Below are 12409 nucleotides of genomic sequence, written 5' to 3'. Positions count from 1 at the left end.
ATCCAAGATCCAGGAACCGCTCCTTCGGTCAGAAACCTTCACCTCGGGGCAGGTTTAGGTCTTCTGGAAACATCTGGGGATGATTGGGGCATGTCGTGCTAGTTATAAACAGAGCTGAGTTGCACCCGCAAACCACGGCACCGGCCAACGCAGAGAGATCACAAGTATGGCAACTCCAAGAGAAACAGGGTGGATGAAGATAGAGGACAAAAGAGATTTCACAGGTAAAAGGAATGCCACATGTTGGGTTTGTTGTTTGAGAGGTTGAATAAAGATCTGCTATCAATTGATGGTAGGGGAAGTCTTTGAATGTATTTTTCCCTTCAATTGCATCCATCTGCTTGGAAAACAAAGCAGCCTTTGTGGAGCGAACTCTGAGAATCTGTCTGTCAGAGACCTGTGTAGTAGATGAAAGGCTAAAGGCCTGCTAGATATGGATGTATAATGATATGTAATAATATGGCTATAGGAAACAGCAGATAAACTCTGTACTGATCATAAGAGAACGGTTGGTTGGTGGTTTAGTGGCTTACCTAGCCAAGTACAGGTGCCTCGGAGAAGCCGATACAAAACGCCCCCCTTGTTCTTCTGTGGCTACCGCAGCAACGACATCATGCTAGTAGCTAATGATGGTAATCAGTCAATGGGGCCCACCTGTCCCTCTCTAAACTGATGGCTAGAAGGGATACAGTTTATATCAAATTGAAGTCAAAAGAAAAAACGTTTTGCATTTTTGCTAACCTTAACCCTTTCCTAACCTTAACCTAATTATCTTAACCTGCTTTGTTAATCCTTCTAACCTGCTGCGTAAGTTCCCCTAACCTGCTACAAAAAGTCCATTCTGGTCAATTCTGACATAAACTGTATCCTTCCTAGCCTAAAGGTAATCCCGCAAGCTGGTATTTCATCTGAGCCAGTCCTTCTGCTTTGTTTATCAATCCAGAACATTTCATTCCCCTTGTTTTTATTCGTCCAGATTGCAAACAGTGTTGAGTTCGGCTTTGATGTGTAGCACATGGGCCATTAACGCTCATTCATTGGAGCGTGTTATGAAACCCTTTAGAGATGACTTTATCTGCAACTTTTGCATTTTATTTGAGCCCCTTGACATTTATATGAGTTGATTAACGTTCCTCTCTGTTGTAGGCTGTATGGGTGTTAGGGTAAAACATAAGCTTTGGGTCTTGCGGTTGGTTCCCTTGGCTCGGCTACAAACCCTAGTCAGGCTATTGGAGTGAGGCGACAGCTGAAAGCTGAAAGCTGAAAACGCAGGCTAAATGTAGCTAAGCCTCTCCTCGCTCATTCAAAACAAGAATTGTATTATTATTTTATTAATGCATGGCAGCACGGCGTATTGTTGTAAGGAAATTCTTGGCTCCAAATAAACACAATTATGTATCAGGTTACTGAACTTTGGGATGGGAATTGATGCTTCATTGTTGCTTCATGCCAGGCCCAAATGCTTTTTGACTGAAAACATGCACTAAGACAGAAGCGATTGAAGGTCAAATAAATATTTATGTCTTGGAGGCTGAAAAGTAATTTAGGACAACAGTGGTGAGATCCCAATACAGTTAAAACATTGTAATTATAAAGCCCTTCCTGTCTTCCGAATGAAGTTGAATGGCTGCACATCCAGTCTATTGTTTCTGCGATCTAAACACACCTAAACACATATTCACATGCTGAGAAGGTGGAAACACCTGCCTATACAGACAAAATACTATGGCTATACATAATACGTGCATCCCCACTGATTTCTGTATTGGGTAAAGTTCAAAGTTGCACAAACATCTGTCACATAAATAAATAACAAGAAACGTAAGTAGGCCTAGTACTTATTGATCATTATTTTGTCTGATGAAGTATCTTGACTCAAAAATGCTACAGTACTAAAATCAGTAAAGAGTGGCCATTACTCCATATTCGATGCTACACAAACTATTTGATTCAACTTCAGTCCCCCAGTCTACACTGAAAAGTTACCGGAAAGGTCAATAGTTCCTCTGTACTGAAACGCTCCATAAAAGAATGTAATGTAGGGCCAATGGAACTGAACTGTCTACTTATAAGGCAAGAGCGAGAATGCTTGACTATATTTCACACTGGGAGAAACTCTACCTGACCTGATTGATTAACTGGAGAAGCTGCATAACAAGTCTGTCATCCTGCTCCAGATAACGCGATGGTTCAGCTCGCTTCCACGTCTCGCTTTATGAACACGGTAACTGTTGGGTAGCTTAATTTGAATGACTATATCTGTGGCAAAGTCTACTAAGTTTATTTTACAGATAATAAAGATGTTCAAAATAGAAAGAATAAATCATGTAAGTTTACCAGAAAAACCAGGCTACCTCATAATCCAAACAGGATTTCTGGAAAACCAGGGAATTTATTGAAAGTTCCAGAAATGGTCCAATCCTAAACACACAAGACATGACCAACACATTTGAATACAGGCCAGACCACCAAAATAACAATGTTACATTTAACTATATTATGATAATCATTCACCTCCATGTTGATTCACCTGTCAGAGAGACAGACAGAGATGTCATGTTGTGAAACGGAGGGCGTGCTATACCACTAGTATGATTTCAGCATACCTCTTGTCTCCTACGCTAATCTCTATGTATGATCTATCACCCTTTCCCGCTACAGCTGTGTTTATCCTGCTCTGTGATTACTGGACCACAGGGAATCCCCTCCAGCCCCCGCTGCCTCCCCTGCCCCAACATATGACCTCTTCCTGGGGTTGGATCCTCCAGCGTGCTGGGGTAGTGGGGTAGTAACCTCCAGGGTGTTATCCTTCCCAGAATCGCCACAGCCAGTGTGTGAGAGAGAGGGGGAGGCCAGAGGTGAGAGGTCAGAGGGGAGAGGACGCACATTATCTGGCAGTGATTAGAGGCTGAGAGAGAGGTCACGGTGTGTGTTACAGCTAGACGTGTGTGGATGTGATGTGGACAAGCTGGGACTTTATTAAGACACCCAACTGTGTTCTGAAGTGTACTCTGATGTAACAGTAAAATGAGACAGTTATATGGGGACTGTGATGCCTAGATCATTTTAAGTGCCACATAAATGTGAATTAGAGCATGTTATTAAGAAAAGCTCTGAGGTAAGTGTGAATTGAGACAGGGTTATGTAATGATTTACATGTAGATGGTTAGTGCAACACAGTTGACATTTTATACACTATGCCAGGATGGAATGTCACTTCCTATAGTTTATAGATAAATCAAAGTTAACTAAAATAATGTTAGAACATTTTATTGGGGTAATTAACTGAAAAACGCAATAAAAAAAAGCCTATGAATTTTCTGTAATTCAAATTGGCTTCATGGAAAATATTTATTTCTCGTAACTTATATTCCAGTACATTCTCATTACTTTCTCACAGACTTGCACAGTTCTCCCAATACCGTAACATCTGGCTGATCAGCACTGATTGCCGTGGTTCAAGGGGATATGCATATCTAAGGCCGATTAGCCCCTGGCATTAAACTGACCTTTGACCTTCATAATTGTGGTCCTGAGTAGGCCTGAGGGTCACAGCATGCTTAAGGGCCCACCTGCCTTAACACTGCCTGTACACTTAAGACATCAGTACTCTGACCGCCACAACATCAACACGCAACCCAGGGTACTCACACAGCTGTGCTGTAGAGATAAGCCATGGCAGTTGAAAGTAGTTCATTAATCAAAAATATAACATACTTATTTCCCTCATTAAAATGCAAATCATTTTATAACATTTTTGATATGCGTTTTTCTGGATTTTTTGGTTGTTATTCTGTCTCTCACTGTTCAAATAAACCTACTATTAAAATTATAGACTGATCATTCCTTTGGAAGTGGGAAAACGTACAAAATCAGCAGGGGATCAAATACTTTTTCCCCCCACTGTACATCCATAACAATGAGCTAATAATGCGCGATTTCACCTGGCATAGAAAATGTGCTCTCTCGTCAGGACACTGTTGTTCAGAGGAGCTAGCCAACAACACAACTAACACAATCACTTCATACTGAAGTTGGAAAGACTGCAAAATAGCTGCATTTAATTTTGTTTTACCTGTTTTCTATTGACATTTCATTGTAAACTCAGCAAAAAAAGAAACGTCCTCTCACTGTCAACTGCGTTTATTCTCAGCAAATTTAACAGGTGTAAATATTTGTATGAACATAACAAGATTCAACAACTGAGACATAAACTGAATAAGTTCCACAGACATGTAACTAACAGAAATGGAATAATGTGTCCCTGAACAAAGGGGGGGGGGGGTCAAAATCAAAAGTAACAGTCATTATCTGGTGCATTAAGTACTGCAGTGCATCTCCTCATGGACTGCACCAGATTTGACATTTCTTGCTGTGAGATGTTACCCCAGTCTTCCACCAAGGCACCTGCAAGTTCCCGGACATTTCTGGGGGGGAATGGCCCTAGCCTTCACCCTCCGATCCAACAGGTCCCAGACGTGCTCAATGGGATTGAGATCCGGGCTCTTTGCTGGCCATGGCAGAACACTGACATTCCTGTCTTGCAGGAAATCACGCACAGAACGAGTAGTATGGCTGGTGGCATTGTCATGCTGGAGGGTCATGTCAGGATGAGCCTGCAGGAAGGGTACCACATGAGGGAGGAGGATGTCTTCCCTGTAACGCACAGCGTTGAAATTGCCTCCAATGACAACAAGCTCAGTCCGATGATGCTGTGACACACCGCCCCAGACCATGACGGACCCTCCACTTCCAAATCGATCCCGCTCCAGAGTACAGGCCTCAGTGTAACGCTCATTCCTTTGACGATAAATGCGAATCCGACCATCACCCCTGGTGAGACAAAACCACGACTTGTCAGTGAAGAGCACTTTTTGCCAGTCCTGTCTGGTCCAGTGACGGTGGGTTTGTGCCCAACGTTGTTGCTGGTGATGTCTGGTGAGGACCTGCCTTACAACAGGCCTACAAGCCCTCAGTCCAGCCTCTCTCAGCCTATTGCGGACAGTCTGAGCACTGATGGAGGGATTGTGCGTTCCTGGTGTAACTCGGGCAGTTGTTGTTGCCATCCTGTACCTGTCCCGCAGGTGTGATGTTCGGATGTACCGATCCTGTGCAGGTGTTGTGACACGTGGTCTGCCACTGCGAGGACGATCAGCTGTCCGTCCTGTCTCCCTGTAGCGCTGTCTTAGGCGTCTCACAGTATGGACATTGAAATGTATTGCCCTGGCCACATCTGCAGTCCTCATGCCTCCTTGCAGCATGCCTAAGGCATGTTCACGCAGATGAGCAGGGCCCCTGGGCATCTTTCTTTTGGTGTTTTTCAAAGTCAGTAGAAAGGCCTCTTTAGTGGCCTAAGTTTTCATAACTGTGACCTTAATTGCCTACCGTCTGTGAGCTGTTAGTGTCTTAACGACCGTTCCACAGGTGCATGTTCATTAATTGTTTACGGTTCATTGAACAAATCAAATCAAATTTTATTTGTCACACACATGGTTAGCAGATGTTAATGTGAGTGTAGCGAAATGCTTGTCCTTCTAGTTCCGACCATGCAGTAATATCTAACAAGTAATCTAACCTAACAATTTCACAACCACTACCTTATACACACAAGTGTAAAGGAATGAATAAGAATATGTACATATAAATATATGGATGAGCGATGGCCTAACGGCATAGGCAAGATGCAGTAGATGGTATAGAGTACAGTATTTACATATGAGATGAGTAATGTAGGGTATGTAAACATTATATAAAGTGGCATTGTTTAAAGTGGCTAGTGATACATTTATTACATCAATTTTTCATTATTAAAGTGGCTAGAGATGAGTCAGTATGTTGGCAGCAGCCACTCAATGTTAGTGATGGCTGTTTAACAGTCTGATGGCTTTGAGATAGAAGCTGTTTTTCAGTCTCTCGGTCCCTGCTTTGATGCACCTGTACTGACCTCGCCTTCTGGATGATAGCGGGGTAGTTGTTGTCCTTGATGATCTTTTTGGCCTTCCTGTGACATCGGGTGGTGTAGGTGTCCTGGAGGGCAGGTAGTTTGCCCCCGGTGATGCGTTGTGCAGACCTCACTACCCTCTGGAGAGCCTTACGGAGCCTTATGGCATGGGAAACAGTGTTTAAACCCTTCACAATGAAGATCTGTGAAGTTATTTGGATTTTTACGAATTATCTTTGAAAGACAGTGTCCTGAAAAAGGGACATTTCTTTTTTTGCTGAGTTTATACATCCATAAAAATGATGCCGATTCATGATTTTGTCTGGCTAAGAATAGCTGCCTGCCTGTCTGTCTCGTCCCGACACCCAACTCCTACACGTTCATTAATATGGGACAGCTGGAGATCAAATTTCAATATTGAAACAATATTAGATAGTCAGCAAGGTTTATACAAATCTGGGGACTATTTAAAACCAATTGCTAGTCTAAAAGAAATCATAGCTTTAGCCGGTGGTAACTTATGGAATAGACACCGGCTGGAATGCGGTTTTAACCAATCAGCGTCCAGGATTAGACCCACCCGTTGTATAAACCCTGGCAGATGAATCTATTCTGACACACAATGAATTGCATTCTCCATTGTTTAACTTTGTGAAGAATTGGGGAGTTACAGCTAAGTGTTGTGACAGAACAGTACTGCCCATTTGCTGGTCGGATGCCAGTATCTTCTCAACAGTTTGGCGGTTGCCTTTACGATATGAGTAATGTGCCGTATAGACTGTGCCAGTACCCAGTCTTACCATCGGAGTCCATCAGTCTCTGGGTTGGAGGGAGTAATGCAGACTAAACCCTGTTATATCCAGTGGTTTCCTGTGTTAAGGGATCAAAGGGTAGGAAATGGGCATGGCGTGCACAGCCAAGCCTACAACGGGCAGAGCTACACAGCTGACCTGGGTTCAAATATTATTTGAAATCTTTCAAATACTTTAGCTAAGCTCGATTGAGCTTACCTGTTGCAATGGAACCAATTGAAAAGCCCCAAAAGTGCATGCACACCCTGCCCACCTGGCACTCCAGGCAGGCTAAAGCAAATGCTGAAACTCTTTGAAAGATTTGAAATAGTATTTGAACCCAGGTCTGCTACACAGTACCAAAGTCATGGAGATGTGGGTTGTTGACCATAGATTTGGTGCTGCTGTTTTAATCGTTGTGTTCTTATTGTTGGGTGTTTCCTTCCAGAAGCCTGCCAATAGGTCTGTTGGGGTCGCCTGGTTGTTTCAGATTGATGGAGAAGTGCACTGAACTTGACCTGTCCCACTCTAGTATTTCAAGACAATTCAAGACTTGAAGAATGTTGAAATGTTGAGGCCAGTTTTTGTTGTTTATGGGAATTTGTGTGACACCGTGGAGGACAACACAGTATGTCATGTGGGGAAGAGAGAGAACTGGTGAAACACGCACGAAAACCCAGACCAAAACCTCAGTTTTCCCCACATCCTGAGAGGAAGTTAATGACAGTGCCATTTGGCAAGACAAAAGAAAAAGCAAAGAGATGAAGAACAGATATTATAAGATCATAAGACTAGAATTTCCTGGATTTATGAGAACAAAACAGAGCTGCACATGTCAAGCTCAAACTGGCACGAGGAACCCAAGTTCACATGAACTTAAACAGCTTTGTGACCACAATTACATATGGGGGAGTTCTGGGTTGTGATAACGGGGTTAGATGCCATTTTGCAGCACGCTGCATCATGTCATGACTCATGCTCGTGTAAATCTCACAAAGATATGTATGTATGACATTCAACTTGTTCAACCCTGGAGGCGACAATTCACACACACTATCGATCCTGGAGGCTCCTCTCCTCTCCTAGTTTACAATGGGATATAGCAAGAGCAGGCTCGACGATTGAGCTTTTTCATTGTGTAAATAGCATTTATGTATATCCACACAGTGTCATGACTCAATAATATACAGTCTGGTTCAGTCAGTGATGACTCAGACAACCAGATGTCTCCTGGCGGATGGTTTAGATCATCTGACGATGGTTGGTTCACATGGAACAAACTCCAGACATACAGAGAGCGAGAGAGAGAGAGAGAGTGAGAGAGACGGAGACTGGGAGACAGAGCTAGATAGAGAAAGGCAGAGAAAGTCAGAGAAAGAGAGAGAGCACAGAAACTGTCTTGCTCACAGAGCCACGTGCTGAGGAAGTCCTCATCGTTTCCTGTGGTTGTTTACACCAACATGTCCTGGCAGAACAGAGCACGTCTGCTATGCAAGCGAGGACAAATATTACGTTTTAGCTATCCGAACGTGTTTGATCACATGACATTGTGAAAAGAAGATAGAGGCTTACTTTAGTGAAGTTGTGATGTATCAACTAAGGTTTCAGCACCCCAAATGGCACCCTGTTCCATATGTTGTACACTACTTCTACTGTCTACGTGACTAAGGAAAAGGGCCATGTTCAAAACCTAGTACACTATATAGGGAATAGGGTGCCATTTGAGATTCACACCAACTCTTTCTACAGGCTACTGTTCCTTGTCAATGTACTACATAGGGAATAGGGTGCCATTTGGGATGCAGCCTAACTATTTCTACTGGGCTACGTGACTGAGTAAATGGTCCCCTAGGGAACTAGTGAACTGTGGCTCGGGAAAGTGAAATATACAGTATATACTAGAGTCTAAAGAGATCCTAAATGACACTCCCTTTACAGCGGAAGTCATCCATTTTTGGATGGATGGTCAGTCCTTGTGCCAGTCTTTGGGTCAGTCCTTGGGTCAGTCCTTGGGTCCATAGCTGTGTTGTTTTTTTTAATCCAGGATTTCTCCTTTAACCACAGATGTTACGGATACAGGTATCCTGTATGTGTTTCTTTTCTCTCCTTCTCCCCTCACAGGTGACAATCATCATTCCCCAATCAGACATCAATCAGTCACCAATCAGTCCACAAACAGAAGACACCTGCTCCTCTTCCCACACCCAATCACATCCCTTTCCCTTGGTTTAAAACCCCAGTCAGTTGTTTTCTCTGGAGCTCAATCTCTCTGTGTTCATGCAATCTCTCTGTGTTCAATCTCTCTGTGTTCAATCTCTCTGTGTTCAATCTCTCTGTGTTCAATCTCTCTGTGTTCAATCTCTCTCAGTAACGCATTCTCTCTCAATCACGCTGTCTTTCTGTATTGGTCTCTCTTTTGTATTGCTCCTACATGTCCCATTTGTCCAGTTATCCTGTGAGTTTTGTTGTTTGACTGTTTGTTTGTTTGGTGGGAAAAGGGGGTACCAAGACAAGTCGCCCATGGGCATACACTACCCGTAGGTAACCCTTGTCTAAATACCCTAGTTAGAACTGGGCGGACCACCCACTGGATTTTTGGTTAGTTAGCTAGCTGTTCTTGACGTAGGCTAGTCTAGTTTAGGGGTGTTTTGGATTATTGTTTCTTTGCTTGGGTCCAGCTCAGCCCCTTTTCTCACACCCCTTTACCGTGTGTTTAAAAATAAACATTTAGTGTTTGACGGTAACTTTCAGTTGTCTGTGGTTTTTGGTTCTCACTGTTCCTTTTCACTATTATACTTTGCATGAGTTATGTTACGGGTCTCATTTCCATCCCCCCTAGACTGCAGGGCCAAAGGGATTCGTAACATAAGAGCATACTAGCCCCAGCAGTTATGTCAGCTTTCTAAGCACGACATGCCAGATGAAGAGGGAAAAACTGCGTGGGAACTTGTGAAGATATGTGTTATAGTGTGGACACTATATAAATAATTACATGGTTATTATTGGCATTAACCTTGACCTTTCCCCTTTGATGATGTCATCACCAAGAGTGAGTTCTGTGCAATGTGATTCTACCACCGGCTGAGTGGGCTATATAGTTCTGTTATATTTGTACCGTTTGTACCTGGCAATACACCTTTAGGTTTGGGTTGAAAGTAAAGGAAAGTAATATCGAAATGCGTGTGGGCATTCCTTGTCAAGTTACTACACCTTTTTGGCGACGAGGATAAAACTTTATCAACTTGTACAGGGCGAGTTAGCTAGCTAGCTTAATGAGCGACGGAGAGCAGGTGCCACTGGACGGAAACGCCGACGGGGACAATCAGCAGCAAGTGCAAATCGCTAACGAGGATCAAGGACAGGTTGGCGTTATAATGGCAATGTTTGGGACTATCACTGAGTTTGTGGAAGAGAACGAAGACTGGACGGAATATGTGGAAAGGTTGGGACACTTTTTCTTGGCAAATGGAATCATAGATGAGGCTAAACAGCGCTCTATTCTCTTGAGTGTGTGTGGGGCTAAAACCTACAAGCTAATGAGGAATTTGGCTACACCACGGAGACCGGGAGAAATTCCTTTTGGGGATCTAGTTGCTCTCGTTCAGACTCACCACAATCCAAAGCCTTCAGTGATTGTCCAGAGGTTCAAGTTTAACTGCCATTTTCGGAAAACAGGTCAGTCTGTTGCTAACTTTGTTGCTGAATTACGGGAACTCTGAACATTGTGAGTTTGGGGCTATGTTAGAGGACATGCTCCGTGACAGATTAGTCTGTGGCATTAATGAGGACAGCATACAGCGCCGGTTGCTTGGGGAAGCCACACTGACTTTCAAGAGGGCATTGGAACTATCTCAAGGGATGGAGATGGCCGCTAGTAATGTGAAAAATATTCAAAAGGCCAATAGTGAAAGTTGTGCAGTGCATCAGGTGACAAAAGAGGCGGCAGGAAAAAGGGGAAAAGCAGTGGAATGTTTCAGATGTGGAGGGACACATTATGGTAACAACTGTAAGTTCATGGAGACTGTCTGTCACAATTGCAACAAAAAGGGACATTTAGCAAAAAAATGCAGGGGTCCTAGGAGCAAGCCAGAGGGTGGGCGGACTGGGCTGGGCAAGTTCACAGCACCAAAGCCTCAGTCAGCAGCGCACCACCTAGAGAGCACAGAGGAGGAGGACAAGCATTGTTCCTACAACATGTTTAATGTGAGGGAGCCGCGCGCAGAGCCTATTTATGCTACAGTGGAGGTAGATGGAAAGCAGATGAGGATGGAGGTTGACACGGGGGCCTCTGCCTCTGTCATAAGTGAGGAGACCTACAAACAAAAATGGGGCTCAAGACAGGTTTCTGCCCTCACACCGGCAGGGATCAGACTGCGTATGTACACCGGGGAGACCATACCATTGCTTGGGGCTCTAGAAGTGAACATTGCATACAACAGCCAGGAAGCGAGAGCACGGCTCCTGGTGGTGAAAGGGAATGGGCCTAGTTTACTAGGGCGTGACTGGCTAAACAAAATACAACTGAGCTGGGGTGAGATAAAACACACCCGAGTGACTGAGGATGTCATTCAAAAATACCCAGAGATTTTCAAAGAGGAACTGGGCACACTGCAGGGCACTACAGTTAAGCTGTTCGTGGATCCTCAGGCCGAGCCTCGCTTTTTCAAGCCCAGGACAGTGCCTTACGCCATGAAAAGAAAGTGGAAGATGAGTTGGAGCGGCTGCAGGAAGCAAACGTCATTACTCCCGTTCAGTTCTCCCGCTGGGCAGCTCCTATCGTTCCCGTTCTGAAAAGTGACGGCACGGTGCGTATATGTGGGGACTACAAACTCACCATCAACAGGGCCTCTAAGCTAGACGCTTACCCGCTGCCACGGGTGGAGGACTTGTTCGCGACACTGGCAGGAGGCAAGACGTTCTCAAAGCTTGACATGAGTCACGCCTACCAACAGCTCCTCCTGGACGAGGACTCAAAAGAGTATGTCACAGTCAACACGCACAAAGGCTTGTTCAGGTACAACCGCTTGGTTTTCGGAGTGGCGTCCAGCCCAGCCATTTTCCAGAGGACAATGGACAATCTGCTGCAGGGGATCCCTCATGTAGCAGTGTACCTGGATGACATCCTGGTTACAGGGGAGACGGAGGAGGAGCACCTCCACCATCTGGACCAGGTGTTAAAGAGATTCTCTGAGGCAGGGCTGCGCCTGAAGCGTAGCAAGTGCACATTCCAAGCACAGAGTGTGACATACCTAGGTCACAAGATCACAGCGCAGGGTCTGTGTCCTGTGGAGGACAAAGTCAGGGCAATCAAGGATGCTCCAAACCCCAAGAATGGGTCAGAGCTCAGGTCGTTCCTGGGCATGGTGAACTACTATGGGAAGTTCCTCCCTGAGCTGTCAACAGTGTTGGCTCCACTTTATCAGTTGCTCCACAAAGACTGTAAATGGAAGTGGGGGCCAGCACAAGAGAAAGCTTTCAAGGAAGTGAAAGCACTACTACAATCAGCACAACTTCTGGTTCATTTTGACCAAGACAAAGAGATCATCCTGTCATGTGACGCCTCACCCTATGGCGTCGGGGCAGTACTCTCTCATCAGATGGAGGACGGGTCAGAGAGACCCATTGGATTTGCATCACGTACGCTGACGAGTGCTGAGAAGGGTTATTCACAGTTAGA

The sequence above is a fragment of the Salmo trutta genome, chromosome 4, assembly GCF_901001165.1.
Source record: "Salmo trutta chromosome 4, fSalTru1.1, whole genome shotgun sequence".
NCBI classification, from domain to species: Eukaryota; Metazoa; Chordata; class Actinopteri; order Salmoniformes; family Salmonidae; genus Salmo; species Salmo trutta.
This window is presented reverse-complemented; position numbering follows the sequence as displayed.